Source organism: Balaenoptera borealis, assembly GCF_965194805.1.
Source record: "Balaenoptera borealis genome assembly, chromosome: 21".
In the NCBI taxonomy this organism is placed as follows: Eukaryota; Metazoa; Chordata; class Mammalia; order Artiodactyla; family Balaenopteridae; genus Balaenoptera; species Balaenoptera borealis.
Window position 1 is genome coordinate 11527141 of NC_138880.1, and position 14845 is coordinate 11541985.

Sequence of the window (14845 nt, forward strand, 5' to 3'; positions counted from 1 at the left end):
CTGCTTCTCATTTTGCTCATTTGTGAAATCAGATTTGGCAAGAGAACGCGTTGCAATCCCATTTCATACAGACCAGCAAAATTTCTTTTTGGTGGACCTCAACCTGAATTCCAGATTGTAGATAAACAGGGACCTGCAAAGGGAAGTATGTGGTGGAAGCAATTGGTGAAAGTCTTTCATAACTTTCTCTATCCCAATCAGAAGCAGAACACATGTAGAAAAATATATGCTGTGTTAACATTAAACCATAGTAATAAGAAAATATTTGGGTGGATGATAAAACTCAAAACACAGTTGTCTTTTATCATACATGAATTTAAAACAATTTGTATCTAACAAAATGAAGAACTCTTACATCTAAGAGTTTTAAGGGAAACCAATTCCTTGCTCATATAAATATGTCTGCTATGGCAACAGGAATTTTAAATCTGTGGGGAACTAATATTAAGTGACAGGTTCTCTAGGTCAGCTCTGTAAATGCAAGGCATTATTTGATTTAGATATAAGATTTTCATCACTTAATCATATAATTCAGTGAGATATCTTTATTCTAACCTGAACTTTTCAGAAGACTTGAATCACAAAGAGAGATATTGGCAAGAGAGAATGATTTGTTAAATGTATGAGACAATCATTTTAGGGATTAACATTGTGTATATAAAATCTACTGATTGGAGACCCGATTTTATAGCAAGTATATTTTGAGTTAAAAAAGCGAGACGAAATATTTTTGTATGCTTATGACACACACTGTCTAAAATTTTTTCTTTTAAGGGTGCTATGTAAAAAGCATTATCACTATCAAAAAGTAAAAGTTATTAGTTATCCAGAATTTGTTCAGTGTAAAGGTTGGACCTATTGTAATCTTTTGGGTCAAAAGTGAGTTGCCTCTGTACCTTGATGGAGAAAAATCATTTTCCAGTTTGGGACAATATTACTAAAGTGATTCTTAGAGACTGAAATGGAATAATTCTTTGGTATAGATACATAGTAATCTATTTAGAAAACATAAAAGCACTAAAGAATATATGCCCCACGTTTAACCTTAGGGAAGTCCAATGACCTCTAAAAGATGCATGGGCTGATTTTTGATCAAATAAGTCAGATTTGGATGTTATTAGTTATAATACCAATTGAATCTTTGATATGCCTCAGTCTTCCTGGATGTTATTAATTGCATTTCAGTGCTGTTACTTTGCACCTCTGTGATAGTGTGATGTTTGAGCAACGTCAGAGAGCAGGGTCTGTGGGGTAACCAGACAGCCACACTGGAAGCACCAGCTGTGCTCCTAGTCTTTCCCCTGGGTTTAGCTTTAATTTTTAATGAGTTTGCCCCTGCTGAATAGCTGAATCTCTAATAACCGGTATGGGGAACGATGCGTGAGTTATTAAAACATATAAGAGCTCAGACAATGAGAAGGGAAAGGACTACACCCTCAGTTGTTGAATTCGTTGTAAAACAAATTCCTGGGAATTTAATGAATAAAATTTCTGTGGGCCTCACATTTGGAATTAATGAGGTGGAAAATATGAAATAACATGTAACAGCCTTGCAACACAGAGAACCAGACCTAGAAGAGTTTATTTTGGAGAAGGAATGTTTTCTAATCTTAGGTTCCTGTTTAGACTTATGACCACTAGCTGGCATGTGAATTCTAGTTAAACTCAGAAACTGTTTATTTTTGTAATTTTTGTCTGGGATTTTTCTCAATTTTTTGACTGTCAATAAGAAGGCTGACTGGCTGAGAGCTTAAACCAGGCCCCGCTGGAGTTCACTGAAGAACTTCAGTCAACAACTATTTGTCTGACACTGGTCTCAGGCTGGGGAGAAGGTTGGGAAAAAAACCCATTCTGGGAAACTGGAGGCCTGGGTTTAGTTCTAGCTCCACCACTAGTTAGCTGCAGGTCTCAGAACAGTTATCTAACCTTCCTGGGCCTTGTCACCAGGTAAGTTCCCCAAAGTTTAATTTGAGAAACAGTAAGCTCCAGGTTGACAGATCTGGTTTTCCTAACGGTGCCTCCATCAGACTGCTGCCAAAGTTTAGGAAACAAAGAATGTTTGGTCATCTGGGACTTGGGGCAATTTCCTAACACCTGCAGGACTTGGTGCTTTGGAACATCCTTGATGGTACGTAGCAAAACATATGACGTATATAGATAATTCCAATCCAATCCAAAGCGGTGCCTGGCAAAATGTTCCAGAGCGTTCATGTGTCTTTCTGCAATGTGACAGACATCCTCATGAAATTCCTGTGGCATATTTCTTGGACAGTTACTGATGTATGACGTACATAGAGAAAAGTGCTCCAATCTGAAGGGTCCTGCTCTCCTAGTCTTCACAAACTGAACACATCTGACTAATCGGTTTCCAAATCAAGAAATAGAACATAAGCAGGGCCACAGAACCTTGCTTGCTTCCTCTTCCAGTCATTTCCTCGCCCAAGGATAGCCACTGTTTCTAATGGCATAGCGTGGTTTTAAAATGTCAAAAAAAAACCCTGATGAAAAATAGAGATTGCCAGGTCCTAATTTAGAGATCTTGACGTGTCATTCAGAAATCTAATCCTTTGCCTGTGCCTGGATGAATAGGTACTACCCTTTTGGAAAACAGTTTGGTACTGTGTCTCAAGATCTCTTAACACATTTATTCTATTCCATTCTTGGATTATCCAAGGAAATCCAAGATTTCCAGATTATCCAAGGAAAATCTGCTTAAAAAAGGATGACTTCATATTTATGAATATTTTCACTTCACAGTTATCTGTAAATATTAAACCAGAAAAGTAGCTCAGACATTCAACAATGGGTGAATCATTAATGAGTTCACAGATACAAACCATGAAACATTAAGCAGCTGTTAAAAGGGAAGACAGGGAAAGTACTTATCTTGTAATGTGTAGTAAAAACTTGTAAGTGCAAAGTTACACTATGCTAGAACCATATCTTTGTAAAACTGAAAGGCATATAGACGAGAACTGGAAAATATTTATGGAGAGATGTTGGTTGCTTTCTATATCTGTTATGTTGTAAAATTGTTATTGTAATAAAAGTCTGATGGGGTAAAAAAAAAAAAAAAAGCTGACCGGTAGCTGTGCACGATTTTAGTTCCATGGTCAATTAAGCCTTCACAGAAATATAAAAATTTGAGTCTAAATTAAAGGAGACAGTCTGAGACCTGCCATTCTTGATATTTCCAGGTATTCAAATTCTAATGTAGAATTCACAGGAATATTTTCCACGGTGGACATACCCAGAAGCAAACATTTTCTTTTAAAGGGATCATCACAACCCTCTGAACTGTTTGTTTATGGTTCAGGAATCTTTACTGGCCTGTTGGATTGGCAGAAGTCTCCTCTAAGGACCTCAAAATTTATCCCTGCTGGCACTGCTGATTTGACCAGATTATGTTTCAACCAGTCATTGGCTGAGCCTCATATAGACCTGTTTTCACAGTTAACTGTCAGCTCTGGGCTCTTCCCAATTAATATCAGACTAATGCCACTTCCAGCAGCTTGGCAACCTGCCCCTTGAGTTTACCATCTGTCACTGCCGCTGTTTGTAACTGATAAACCCCCTATCTCAGGCTTAACCCAGTAAGAAGTGTATTTCTTGCCCATATCATTCTAAACAGGTGTTCTAATTGGCAGGCAGCCTCTCCTGGGCAGTGATGCTTCATAGATCGGCAACATGTGGTTTCCAAGTTGGCTGTCCTTGGTGGAAGAGGTAAGAGAATGAAGGATTCATGGCGGAGGTTTTCATGGGTCAAGCCTAGAAGTGGTGCGCCTCCCCTCCACTCATATACCATTGACCCCAACTGAATCACATGGCCAGACCTAACTGCAAGAGATACTGGGAAGTACAGTCTGTCTTTGAGCCCAAGGAGAGGAGAAATTGCGTTTGATGAATAGCTAGTTTCTGACACACATACAACTGTACAACTATTTCCAGAGTATTTAAATTTTTAAAATTACTATTCCCTTTGTTGCATTATTCGTGATTTCTCACATGTGAATTTTAAAAATTATTCCAATTTGTCTCTGAAACATCTATTATAATTATAATTTTGCTGTACATTTTTTCAAGCTATATATATACATATATATATAGTACACATATATACATATAAAATATGTGTGTGTGTATGCATAATTCAAGGTTACATAGTTACATAGGCCAGATCCAGAACTTGAGACCAGGATTTATAACTTTGAGTCCACTGAGTGGTTTCATTTTATTATACTTCAATATCAAATATATAGAGAAGATGACAAAAAGGTCCATGAGTCAATACTTTTGATTAATATCATCTCTACTTTAAATTCCAACACTGAGTAGTAAATACCTAGATAACTATCTTACGTTTTAGAGCCACTAGGGCATCAAATATTGGGATCTTTTTGTAATTACCTTTGCTACTTCTTCCATTCTTTTTCTTTTAGTATTAAATATTTCTTTATGGGATTGACTCAGAGATTTATCATAATCACTCTGGCAATTGAGGAGTTAGAACGAGGCATAGATAGGTAAATAGATATGGTGGAAGGCTGAGCTTTCTAAAAATTACAAAGGTACAGAGACCAAACTCACATCATTTGCCTCCCCCCTTTCCCCATATCCAATAAAGGGTATCCAATGGGAGAACAGTAGAAAAAAACAATGGTTCCTTTAAAGTACAAAAACTGATATGGTGCTTGAATCAGAAATCTGACTACAAAAGCAACAAGAGGAGTGGGCTGATCTAGGTGGGTATGACAAGCTTCGAACCATGATGATGACACCAGTGTCTCTGTGTCACTTCCCAGGCCAGACAGCTGCTTCTCATTATCACTGCCAAGTAGGATTCCAGGAGAGAGTAGAAAATTGTGCATAAAGAAACAAACTGAAATTCAAATAAACTCAGAGAGGAATTAGCTAGTTAGTGAAAAACGCTTAAAAGCCAGAACCATCTGGTGTAGGAAAAACTACCCTAAAAGGGACTGTCAACATTACAAATAGCAAAAGAACAGATAGTCTTCCCAGGGTAGAATGAGGGGAGGTGTTTTATTGTGGTCTGATAAGGTGAGTAATATGGAAGGATTGTTTCCAGGCAGCTGCTGCCCATTAGATGAAGGTGGTGAGAGACTCCACTGAGAGCCTTTCAGACAAAGTTATGTGAAAGTATGCACACACCAGAAACTATTGAAGATATTAGATTGATCATGCTCCAAGTTCTATTGTGGCTAGAATGTTTTCTGGGCAAAGGGAAAAAGGCCAGGTTTGGATTGTCCATACATCTTAAACACGTAATAAAATATTATATTATATTAATTCCTTTATATCCTCTGTTATTTGTCCAAGAGACGAAATATGATGCATATTGTCTTCACAGGACTCTACTGATTGAAAAAGACATTTCTTGGCTTTCTTTTTCTCTTTCAATTCCTTAATTTTGTTTTTTTCTGTTTTTTTGAATTTCAACTTTAAACTCACCAAAGGTAGAACCAACATTTATTGATGGTTTACTGCTTCCCAGACCTTGTCTCAATACTTTATCTCTTGTAATCCTCCATACAACCCTGTAAAGGAAATAACTGTAAAAATCACATTTCACAAATGAGGAAACTGCTTTGCTTAAGGATACAGTAAATGGCAGAACCAGAAAATTTATTGTATTTCTTAGTGCAAAGGTCATGCTCTTTTCCTAGAAGAGATGTAAGGATCCCTGACACTGGGTTTGAGCTTGACTGATTTTTCAGCTTCTTCTCTTACAGTTAACATAGCAGCTTCTTCAACTTTCCTCTACTTTCTGCTCTTGGAGGCAACATTGAAGCCTCGGTCACTGTGTTTCTTGTAACCTTGGGCGAGTTGCTTCACTTTGTCCAATAGTAAAATGATGAGATTGGACTAGAGGAAATCACAGATCTCAACCAGTTTTGACAAATCTCCAGTCCAAGGACCAGGATGTGCCAGCCTTTCAGCCACACTCCTTAATGCGATACCTATGAAGAATCTAGGAGCATTTTCCATTGCCAGGTAATGGCTCCCCTCACCTTTCCCCTCTTTGTAGGTAACTCTTTTTTAAAAGGTAAAAGTGGGGAAGCTTCTCTGTTTGGCATCCACACTCAGAAAGCCTGGTGTGATGGTGAACATCAATTTCCCATTCATCAAGATGAATTCAAGCCATCAGTCATTTCACCCATCTGCAATCATCAGGAAAATACCTAAGTCACAGTTGGAAGACTCATCCATTTTTCCAGAAAGTAGAAAGTGTTTGCCTCTTTTCTAGACTGGCAGCTGGCTAAAAGTGCTTACTCAAAAGACTATTGCTGAGAGGGATGATGTCTAACTATTATGGGAAATTGGCTGCATATGTAAATTTACACCTCTCTTTATCCTTACTGACTTAGTGTTTTTGTGATACTTGTATCGTCACAGGAGCAAATGATAGGAAAGCATGGCAATTTCACTTACCCATGGAAGCAATTCACAAAAACAAAATAAAACAAGAACAGATCTCTTTCTCCACTATGCTTGTGAACTTTTTTGGGCAGATGAAGCATATCTTTCCTTTAGTATAAAATCCCTTTAAACCTCACACGAAGTGATCTATTTGCTCAGTTATTTACTCAATATCATTAAATATCTGTTTAACCCATCTGAGGGGCAAGTTACTTCTCCCATGAAACATTTTCTTACCTATAAAATGGCCAAAAATAATATGAGCTTATAGAGTTATTACCTGAAGTAATTAAGAAAATGCATGACAGTGCCTCCTTTCTCTGTGAAAAGTACTTGTCAGTCATTGTATAGAGTAAGAAAAGATGATTTTGTAAGGAAATGAATTAAGTCCTCAAGAAGTTGCAGTCTGCTAAGAAAAATAAGGTATGTTCATAAATCCCCCAAAGTTACAGAAGAAAGTGGCATGTATGAAAGAAAAATATAGAAAAAATGCCATAGGAGTTTGGAGAAGAGAGGATACTTCTAGGATTATAAGACACAATATTTTGCACAAGGCATTTGAACTCTGCTTTAAAAGATGGATAGGATTTGGACATGTACAAATGGAGGAGAGAGAATAGAGTTACTTCCTGAAGGTGCAGCGTGAGAATAGAACTAAGAAATAGATGTCATAAGAGAATAACCAATGGTCTGGTTTGGTTGGAGTATGTGGTTTATGAAGGGGGCAGTGGTAAATAAGGTTGGAAATGTAAGTATGACTAGATTGAAGATGGGTTTCAGTGCTTTTATTCTGGAGGCCAAGATTGGGGGTGATAGTGAGAATAGAGAGGTTATGAGGTGGAGTGGATGTGTAATGAAAGAGGACAGAAAGTTCAGTGAGGGACATATTGGATTTGAGATGTACCAAGAGCCTTCTTGTTGGATTGCTAGGGAGAACTGAGAACTGGGACACTGGAGGAGAGGTACATGGTGTGGTACCTTGGCTGTACCTTTACAGCAAGCAACTTCCAATATAATTCAGTAGACTAGAACCGCCTCGTAAGACTTTTGTAAACACAGAGCCTCAGCAATTCCATCACTTATCTCAATCCCTAGCCATTGAAGGGAGTAGAGGTGACATAAGAAGTGAGAGTGAGTTTATTCAAATTTTAAAATAAAATTTGAAAAAGATCTACTGAAGGTGTTGAGGACCAAGAAGTGCCATACTGCATACATTTTGGATTCAATTTATAGTGTGTTCATGATGGTCTGGGGTGAAGGAACCTTGATAAGCCCTCAAAACAATTAACTGAAATAAGTTATTGATAAGGACACAAAAAATAGAGCAAATAATGCACCTTAACTACACAAGTGCCAAGAGTAATCGCAAGATAAAAAATGACTGATATGTGAAAGGCAATAAAATCCAAGGAAAAATGAATTGCTAACAAGTTGCTTTTTAAAATATTTTAATGTGGTAAGTTGCCATTCACATGAAAGGATTTTCTGATTTGAGGATCAAAAGGAAATTTCTGGCAGCAAAAATTATTGACATAGAAAATTCAAGGGAAGCAGTGAAAATCCCATTACCATGTCAGGGAGCCTTATCTGTAGTTTATTTTCTGCAGCTTGATTTTGTTGATGGAGACTGGTTACAAAGATTAGGAGCCATAAAGATAAGAAAAGTTGATAGACAGAAAAGGTAACTTGAAAACAGCATAGGATACAGCCAACATGGCAGAATAATATCTTAACACCCTATAACTCTGAAAATATCAAATAAAAGACTCCCTGCCATAAAACCTCAGGAAAATAACTCTGTGCAGTAATATAGGGAGAATATTTATTGGAAGGACCAATTTTCTTCATGGGCTTTGGGCCCATTTAGTAATATAATACGTATCAGAAATCTCTGCCGTGATTTCTCATAATTTTGTGTCTAACAGGAGGACTTCCTGTAAAATATAAGGGCTTAGGCAATACACTTAGAGTGAATTCTCCAGAAAGTCAGAAAATAAAGTCAACATGACTTGTTTTCTCACTATTTAGGGTCTGAAATCAGAAGACCTGGCTGACACTGACCTTTGAGTTGATCCTGTGAGTAAATAAATAGTGGGAACCGAGGCTAGAAAGATCTGCAGAGACTTTGAAATTCAGGTTTAAAACTTTTGACTTATTTTAAAAAAGAAACAACAGGCCCCGAATAGAGTCACTTGTGCTCAGCCCCACATCAGCAAACCAAGATTTAATACCTAACCTAATTACAGTTTCTGTATCTTCCAGGCTTGACATTTTAAACCGATTGGCCTGGAATTTCCTGATCAACACTAATGAGGTAATCTTCAGGTGACAGGCCTCCACCCTTCCCTTAGAAGAAGGTGACCTTGCCTGAAATAATCCTTCCTTTTGTTTTTGACTTCCTTGTCTCACAGCCCTTTTGCCTTTAAAAACCTTCCATTTTGTAATTCCTCAGAGTGCCTTTCTAGTTGCTAGCTGGGATGCTGACCAGTTCATGAATTATTGTATAAAGTTGATTAGATCTTCAAAATTTACTCAGTTGAAATTTGTTTTTTCACAGATTATATCCTTTTGGAAAAAAAAAAGGGTAGTTATGTGAGGTCTGGGGGGGAGGGTGGTAGGCAGTAATACGACCAAATCTGTATTTTATAAAGAGTTGTCTGACAGGTGTAGAATAAGCTGAAATAAGAAGAGATTTGAACTAGGAAGAAAGGTTAAGCAGTTTTTTGTTTGTTTGTTTTGTTTTGTTTTTTTGGCTGTATTGTGAGGCTTGCGGGATCTTAGTTCCCCAACCAGGGATTGAACCCACGCCCTCGTCGGTGAAAGTGCTGAGTCCTAGCCACTGGACTGCCAGGGAATTCCCAGGGTCAGAAGTTCTTATAAAGCCTGATCTAGATAGTGGCAGAGAGCATGGTCCAAGAAGTGTTTCTCAAGTAGAATAATAGGGTTAGAGGAAAAAAGATCACTGTTATATCTCTAAAACACATTCTTTTAGTGAATGTCAAAATAAAGTTTTTTAGTCTTCACCTAAGATTTTGCTCTAAATATTAAAGAATAATGTGATTGAATGTAATATTCTAGATTGACAGTTATTTTCATGCACACTTGGAACATCCTACTCTACTGCCTTCTGGACTTCATTGTTGATGAGATGTTTGCTATCAGTCTATCAATAACTTTCCTTTGCTAATTTTTATGATTTTCTCTTTATTCTTTATTTTCATTACATGACCACAGTGTGGATTTATTTTTATTGTATTTTGATTTCTTGCTTGATTCTTGAAGTAAATTTTTGATCTAAAAATTCAGTTTTTAATCAATATTCTGGAATATTCCTAGCAATTAATTCTCAAAGGTAGCCTACCACCATTCCTTCCTTTCTCTGCTTCTGCAGTGTTTATTAAACATTAGATATTAGGCTTCTCAATCTATCTTTCATGTCTCTTAACTTCTCAATATTTTTTTCTCTTTTACTTTCTAGACTGCATTCTGGGTAAACATCTCAGTACCATTTCCAAATTCACTAATTAGCTCTTTTACAGATTTCAAGTTAGAATGTATCCCACCTACTGCAGTTTTAAAACTTCGAGGATTAATGTAAGTTTGATGTTCAAATTGTCTAATTGATTCTTGAAATCAATTGATCCACATGATTCTGTTTCATTTCTGTTTACGTTGTTTCAAAACTTTATGTTCTTTTCAAGATGGCAGTTATGCCTTGGTTTATTTCCTTAAACACAATGTACTTATTTGAAAGTTTTCATCAAATTGTTCAATGAAGAGAATTTCATAATGAGTATTTTGATTTTTGATTGCAATGGCTTTCTTAGCATTAGAATTCTTCAAGTGTTTGTAATACTGCCCTGCAGGTCTCTCTCTCTCTCTCTCTCTTCTCTCTCAGATACACACACACACACACACACACACACACACACACACACACACAAGCACAATCTCTTTAGAGTCTGGAGTCTCCAAAATGAATAAAAGAAAGAAGATGCATGGGAGTTACCAATTCAGGAGGACAAGTTTCTCTTACAAGGACTGACAGTTTGGTAGCAACCTTAGAAGTCTCTCACTACTGATAGTTCTGGGAAGTATGTAAAACTAATCTTTTATCAGCATCTTGTATAGCATTTATCTTGTGTATTATATTTATCAAATATGTATTAAATACATATTTTTTGAACTCATTTCTTAGTAACCATGCTAAAGAAAATTGCAAAACCACTCAAAATCATACCTACAAAGGGAAACTAAAACCCTATAATTATATAGAGGTCTTCTAGAAGCACTGAAAAGTTATACCATTTCCAGAAGGAAAAATAATAATAAAACGTTACTGCAACTATTAATCCAGGTCTGAAGCTCCCATGTACTATCTTAGGAAAGTAAGAGACCAGAGCAGATGTAGTCAGGATGTGCTCATTATCATGAAGTCTGGGAATGTGAGCCCCACAGGGAAAAGGTTGACAGCAAGAGAAGAAATGAGCAGAAAGGAAGAATTAAGGAGATGCTAAAGGGTTTAACATGAGGAGGGGTTTACAAAAGACAAGCTATGTTAATTGGAAATATAGAAGCGCTAATAAAAAATGAGACTGACTGAATGCCCATAGAAGATGTTAACCCAAGGTCTGGAGAGATTTAGGAAAGGAGGAGACATCATAATAAGAACTATAATATATTATATTTGTACAGCAAATTACTTTTTATGAAGCATTTCTACAGACTTTATCTTATGTGAACTTTACAACCACCCTATGAAGTAGAATAATTATTATTTAGGTTCATTGGTAGTAACATATATTGAGCAGCTTCTTTGTGCTAAGAAATTTCACCTGTTTATACAGTTTAATTGGAGTCAGAGAACCTGGATTCAAATATCAGCTCTTCTACTTATAAGCTAGGAGGCCTTGGGCAAGTTACTTAATATCTCTATTCTTCCATACCCATTTTTTCAGATTTCACATGTATGTGTTAATATACGATATTTGTTTTTCTCTTTCTGACTTACTTCACTCTGTCTGACAGTCTCTAGGTCCATCCATGTCTCTACAAATGACCCAATTTCATTCCTTTTTATGGCTGAGTAATATTCCATTGTATATATATATGTACCACATCTTCCAGAAATTTGCTGGAATTTGGTAGGAGGAAATTTCATTTCCTCTTGGAAATACCAGTAGGCACACTTACACTTCTCTTAGATGGGGCCCTGTGAGGATGTGAGGGCTGGAACTACTGCAGCCATTTTGCTATTATTAGAAGAGCATGAAAGAGAATAGAGGGGGAGGAAAAGTCTTTGGTGACATCAGCTGCTTGTTGTGTGAGCCCATGAATTGAGTCTTGTCTGAAGCCAGTCTTACTTTTGGACTTTTCAGTTATACAGCTCCCACATTTTTTTTTAAAGTATGTGTTACTTTTTTTTTGGTCACTGGTAACACAAAAAGCCCTGATACAGTAAATGTTTAATAAATATTGTTATGAAAAAATTTACAGTTTATTTTACGTAAAATGGGTGCATAACACTAATATGTAAAAAGATATTAAAAACAGTTTAGAAAAGGCAACAACCTGACGGAAAAGCAAGTAGAGTATAGACAGTTCACTGAAAAAGAAATAGAAATGGCTCTTAGCCATATTTAGAGAAAAAGCTTAAACTAGCTCAGTTTAAAAAATGTACAAATTAAAACTACATTGAGATACACTATCTCACCCATTAGACTGACTAAAATCCAAATGTTTAACAATGCATTTGATGAGGTTCTGGGTTAGTAGGCACTTTACTGCATTTCTGCTTGGAATACAAATTGTCATAACACCCATGGAGTATTTGTTGGCAATATCCAGCAAATTTACATATGAATTTTCCTTTGTCTGAGTAATCTAGGCCAAAGCTATACGGCAAAATATTTTCTAAAATTAAAAAAAAAAGATTATATGGACAAGGATATTTATTGTGCTGGTTGAATTTAAACAATAATACATCTACTCAATAGAGTACTCTGCAGCTGGAGGAAAGGATGAGGAATACCTCTATATCTTAATATATCCAATATATCAATATTAAGTGAAAAGGCAAGGTAAGGAAAAACATATATAGTAGGCAAGCAATTGATTAAGAAGGAGATTATATGAATACATATATTGATTTTTTTTATTTTTTATCTTTTTATTTTTTAAATTAATTTATTTATTTATTTTTGGCTGTGTTGGGTCTTCGTTTCTGTGCAAGGGCTTTCTCTAGTTGCGGCGAGCGGGGGCCACTCTTCATCACGGTGCGCGGGCCTCTCACTGTCGCGGCCTCTCCTGTTGCGGAGCACAGGCTCCAGACGCGCAGGCTCAGTAGCTGTGTCTCACGGGCTTAGTTGCTCCGCGGCATGTGGGATCTTCCCAGACCAGGGCTCGAACCCGTGTCCCCTGCATTGGCAGGCAGATTCTTAACCACTGCACCACCAGGGAAGCCCTATATATTTTTTAAATAGAGGCTAAAGTTTATACTTTTTGAAAAATGGTCACCTAAGGAGGAGGAAGTAGGGTGGGGACAGATATCAAAGCTAGACTTTTTGATATACCCTTGATTGAGAATCCATTAAATATTTTACATAATTATAAATCAAAATTAAATTTAAAAGGCAGCTCCTAATAATCAAAAGTGAGATAGAATAGTTCTTTTGGTGGCATAAAGTAACTTTTTCAAGTTACTTTAAAACACAGTCATTTGACTGTACATCCTAGGGACAAAAACAAAACACAGACTTTGTCATCAAAGGATCCAAAATCTAGGTGATGTTAGTATAATTAAGATAAGAAATTAAGACTTCCACTTCTGGAAAGATGGAGTAGATGTTCATTTCCCTATTCCTCCCACTAAGTACAGCTAAAATCCCTGAACATTATATATATACAACCATAAGAAGACTCTGAAAGGTGAAGAGAAGAAGGCAGATTGGCCATGGACCTCAGGATCTAAGGAACAACATAGCAGTGAGTTCCCTGCGTTTTCTTTTTGCCTCATGTATCCTGGACTGAATGCCAGGAATGCCAACAAGCATAGACACAAAAGCAGTAAGAAAAGCCTAGTCCCTCTAGCCAAAGGCTCAGCAAAGGGGCAGCCTCGTAAGACAGACAACTCGCAGAAACCTCTACTCAAGTCAAACATCATCCCACCCCCATCAGCCAAGGCTGAGTGAGGAGCCTAGACACCCAACCTTGCCTGACTGCTTGCTGCAAGTCACCCCTCATGCTGCCCCTGACCAGGGTGGTATGAGAGTTGGACAATCAGGGAGCTGAAACTTTACCATCAGCAGTAACAAGGACTCTGCCTGCCATGTTATCAGTGGAGGTCACTTGGGGAGTAGTAACTAGGCACTCCTATCCCCATGACGATGTCAATGGAGGCCAAGTGGAGAATGTGGACTTCAACCCCACTGGGCACTAAGCAGGTGGCATCCACCTTGTCTTGCTGGTGTGGTTTCAGAGGAGGCCTGCTAAAACAGAGGATTCAAATAAGAACCAGAGTATCATAACATAACATCCAACAGGTCTAGGATTCAAACAAAACCCCCTCACCTTACCAAGAACCAGGAAAGTCTCAACTTGAATGAGAAAAGACAATCAATAGATACCAACACCAAGATGACCTAGATGTTATAATTATCTGACAAAGATTTTTAAAGCAACTATGATAAAAATGCTTTAATGAGCATTTATGAACATATTTGGAAAAAAATTCAGCAAAAAGTTGAATATATAAAGGAAAACCAAAGCTGAAATAAAAAAACTCAGTTGATGGGCTCAAAAGCAAAATGGAGAAGACAGAGAAATGTTTCAGCAAACTTGAAGATAGAAAAATAGAAATTACCAAATCTGGATAACAGAGAGAAAATAGACAGGAGGAAAAAAAAAAAAAAGAACACAGCCAAAGGGACCTGTAGGACTATAACAAATATGTAACATTCATGTCTGAGAAAGAGTGGGACTAAAATAAATAATAATGACTAAAAATTTCCCAAATTTGGCAAGAGACATAAACATACATATTCAAGAAGCTGAGAAAACCCCATACAGAATGAACCCAAAGAAATACATGCCAAAACAAATCATAATCCAACTTCTGAGCACTAAAGACAAAGAAAATTTTGAAAGCAGCCAGAGAAAAATGACACCTTACCTATAGGAGAAAAACAGTTCATTTGACAATTCAAATAAGATTTCTTATCAGAAAACACGGAGGCAGAAGGAAGTGGCACAATATTTTTCAAGTGATGAGAGAAAAGAACCGTCAACCCAGAATTCTATAGCCAGTGAAAACAACCTTGAGGGATAAAGGGGAAATCAAGACACTCTCAAGAGGAGGAAAGCTAAAAGAATTTGTTGTCAGCAGATCTACCCTCAAATAATGGCTTAA

The 14845-nt window shown here is 37.0% G+C and overlaps 1 protein-coding gene across 1 annotated transcript in view; it reads left to right on the forward strand.

Annotated features, from left to right (window-relative positions):
* The window catches only part of FUT10 (fucosyltransferase 10), a 284562-nt gene that overhangs the window by 250515 nt on the left and 19202 nt on the right, over positions 1-14845 (forward strand). The window contains exon 7 of the transcript XR_014239082.1: positions 3648-10032. The gene's annotated coding sequence lies outside the window, so the exon portion shown is untranslated. The remainder of the gene's footprint in view (positions 1-3647; positions 10033-14845) is intronic.